At 37.5% G+C, this 4,006-nt stretch overlaps 1 long non-coding RNA gene across 1 annotated transcript; it reads left to right on the top strand.

Moving 5' to 3' along the window:
- The first annotated feature begins 258 nt into the window (after positions 1 to 258).
- Positions 259 to 3,484, top strand: LOC106097130 (uncharacterized). The gene is made up of 3 exons (XR_001223456.2): positions 259 to 462; positions 935 to 986; positions 2,953 to 3,484. It is a non-coding gene; the product is annotated as an uncharacterized LOC106097130 (long non-coding RNA).
- The last annotated feature ends 522 nt before the right edge of the window (positions 3,485 to 4,006 follow it).

Here is a 4,006-nt window from a genome sequence, read left to right as displayed (position 1 = left end):
GATCATTTACATGAGTTAACACAGAGCTAGGTTACCTACTCTTTATGGAAATTGGAAGGAGGATTTAAAACAGCAATAACATTTCATTTGCGTACCCAAATGAAACGATAAAAATGGAGTTTTTCTAAAACGCTTCTACTTCAGACAAGCATGTCTTTCTTTTTGCCAGCTGTATATCTGACCACATTTAATCTGGCTCTGACACAGTCAACATGGTTCTGACAGTCAAACAAACCTCATTTATTTCCATGATAGTTCTAGAGTCTCCGGTTTCCCAGCACTGTTCTCATCGAAAAAACTGAGCGCTTGCTGGAGACACGGACTCTCAGGGTAAATGAGGCAGCTTACAAAAACCACACCACTCTTAACTTCTCAAGAGAGACAGATGCACTCGAAACCATTCTCAAGACTCTCTTAATGTGTCTCTTCAAAGGAGACAAAAGTATAAGAGCAGCAATTACGGTAAGTAATCTTTTTTAGGATCAACAAAGTGCTATTGAGATTCAAACCACAATGTGAATGTAGAAACTTCATCAAGCTCTGTGCAGGAGAGAGACGAGTGAAAGGTTACATTATTGTTGTTCTTGGGTGTGATATAGTTTTGCATGGTGCTTCTGTTGCATCTTTGAATATGAAAGCCAGTGTACTTGTTTTTTAAGGCTTTAGTCTTTCATATGTTGCTGATAAACTGACTCTTCCAGATCTGTTTCTTGAGACCATCTCTACATGAAAAGACAAACACTGCCCTCTACCTTTTTTGTGTGGAAAGACAGGAACATCACAAACCCTTATTTGGCCTATCTATAAACAATGTGATGCAGCCAGACTTCACTCACAGCCTGCAATGTCTAGCTACAGTTATGTATTTTGCCCTGAATGATAGTATATTTTTTGTGCAACAGTTTCACGTGGCATTTTCCTCACTTGTTTACAGAAGGGAGACTTCAGCTGCAGCACCTCTGTTGACTTTGTGCGGAGTGTGGTCGGTGAGTCGTTAAATTGTTTCTTAAAAGGAACCCAAAAAGTTTAATTTACCAGCCCAATGACAATGTGATGTCTTTTTTTCTTACCTGGGGTTGGGGGCTGTCCCTTAGGGGAATATCATTCAGCAGGTCCCTCAAAAAAAACAGCGATTGTGAAGCTGTCAACCTGATCTGCACATCAGCACAATATTGTATTTTCACACAGCACTTTCTAATACCAAAGTTTTTGTAAGCAAAACAAACTTTTTTTCAGTGAGTTAATTTGGAAACACAACATTTGAAAAGTCCACAGGGCAAAACAGACAAAAGGTATTAGATCCAGGATAAAACTGAGGATGTTACTCTGTTGCTTTAAGTTAGACACAAAGAAACATGAAGCTCATACTTTTCTTTAGTATCAGGTAGGAAGCTGCATGAAAAAAATCTAAATATATTTTGAATAAGAACTCTTGATTGTGTTATCCACTGATAGTGCAGTGGATGCTGATCTTTGAATGGCAAATGTGAAAGTAATACATGTTTAAGGCTAATAATCCATTTATACTTTCACAGAACTCAGAGGAAAATGCATCCAAACATATATAAGCAAATATAACAGGCAATAACAAGTAACTAATTATTTGTTACTAAAAGAATGATCTGTTTTTAAAGGACATTTTTAGCTTATATTTAAGATCACTTTTTTCACTCACAATCTGTAATGAGTTCTTTGGATAACAACTACCACAAATGAATCCTTCAACTACAGGAAGACATCAGTCCAAAGGAGGGTTTATCAATGGGCACCTTACAGTTGCCTACAGATAAATCCTGAGTCCCGAGGAAGCAGCATGTAGAAGCAGCATCTCAAGTACCACTTGAGATGCTGCTGAGCACCTGGTCCCTCTCAAGGTGTTATTTAGTTCAAAGCAAATATTTAGTATATGTTATCTTTGGTGCCATTATAGAAGCACAAAATCAAATAAAACTTACGAGCTAGTTCAGGCAGAAACTCACGCTGTGCTGCGTCATACATACTTAATCACTAATACGTCAAACAAACGCACTCCCCCAGTCCTCCCTCTTTGGTGTGGCTGCTGTTGTGCATCAAAAGAGTGATGCTAAATTCAAGCTATATTTTTCTGTTTTAATAAATAATTTAAATGAGTTTTAGAACTGAATAACTTTATCATCATAGTCATGTAAGTATAATTATATATGTTTCATATGTAGTTATTGTCATATTTGTCTCTTTGTGAAAACCAACTAATTGCATTCACTGAAATACTGTTAGTTCAGCACTTCAGATGTACTACTTTCTGCTTCTTTATACTTCTGTTACAATACATTTGATAGGAATATTATTCATTTTACTGTACTTGTGTTTATGATTTATTGCTCCTTCCAAAAGAGCTCATTTACATTTTTCAGCAGATTCTTTTCTTTGCAAACACATTCGTTATCTCATGCCATGTCAGATTTATTTAGAGGGGCTCAAGCACTAGACCAAGCCAGTGAACTTTACTCTATTAGCTAGTTCAAACTGATTCTACAAACATCATGCACTGATTTTAAAAAATTATCTAATCATGTAAAATTTAGTAATACATAGTTTTATTGTGAAGTGGAAGTAGGGGTCATTACTTTCCTTTTACACTGTTGATTGTTGTGAAAAAGATATGAATGCTCCCCTAATGAATTTAAAACAAAAACAAAAGGCATCTAACACATGACAGATTTTACTACCTAAACTTGTTTCTTTTTTAATCTTTAGTTATAATCAAGCCATGAAAATAAAACTTTTTAGCCTGATCTCTAATTGTGTGGTTTTCTGTTGAACTCATCACAAATCTTTTCAGATGCACTCCAAAACAAAACAACCAAGCCACACTCAGTTTTGATGAGTCTGTCCTCTCACCTGATCCCAGGACAACTATTCTCCCTGTGTCAATAACAGGCTACTTTCTCATAACCGTTATATTTATTTCAGGGGTTGCAGCTCATCATGTCTAATCCCCCCTGCAGCCATCTGGTTTCCATGGTGTTAGCCTGTGGCAGCTCCTGGGGAGGTGACCTATTACTGTGGATGGGGACCAGCTACAAATGACAATGACCTGAGGGTGGCACTCAGAAAAATCCCTGTCATTTCTTCGATCGGCCTGACCTGTCATTTGGCCTGCAGGGAGATTAAAGCCATCAGTCTTGCAGAAAAACTCATCTTCAGGTGGTAATGACTTTTCTGCACCTTTTAATAAATGCAACCAGGAGGAATTGGATGATATTCTCAGTCAATAAAAGTGATCAGATTCTGAAATACAACTTATGTTTACCTGTTATTTAGTAGTTCTTTAGCTGTATATGTAAAACTCATCAAACCACCGCTTCTGCTGTCTGCTGGCTCCATGTGGGAGGTCAGCTTAGTAACCTAACTCCACCTCAGCCCTGTGTGAAGGAGGTGGGCCAAGATAAGGGACTATAAGGAAGCATTCAAGGGAATTTGACATGGTTTGTTGGAGGGCTAAAACAATTTCCGGGCATTGCGTTTTTTGGCTCTGTTGAGCGTGACTTGATTCATAAAATCCTAATCGTTTCTAAATTCTTTTCACTTTCCTAAAATTTAGAATCACATCCCTAAATTTTCTATATTTCTAGGTAGATTAGACATTTCTTTCAGTGTGCATTAAGACAAAAACTTATTTCACCCTCTTTCCTTCGTAGTTCTTGAGGTGTTAATGATCCTGGTTTCTTGGGTGTTTCAAACTCGCTATATTTTAGGTTTGGGTTAAAGGTCAGGAGGACCGGTCTGTTGGTATGACCTCCTGTAAACACGGTCACTTATACCAGTCTATGAATCATTCAGTAATCTGACCTTCTGGAGCTGGATGCTTACCAGCCTGCATCCTGGCAAAACTCAATTTGAATTGATTTCATGCACAGATAAGTTTGTATTCTGAGGCTGTACAAACAGATAGCAAAGTTAGCTACTCTAAATCACAGCATGTAATGTATTAAAATAGCTTTACACACTTTGTTGTGTGAGCCAA

Source organism: Oreochromis niloticus, linkage group LG23, assembly GCF_001858045.2.
Source record: "Oreochromis niloticus isolate F11D_XX linkage group LG23, O_niloticus_UMD_NMBU, whole genome shotgun sequence".
NCBI lineage: Eukaryota > Metazoa > Chordata > Actinopteri > Cichliformes > Cichlidae > Oreochromis > Oreochromis niloticus.
Note: the sequence above shows the minus strand (reverse complement) of the source record. Positions and strands in the feature narration are given on the sequence as shown.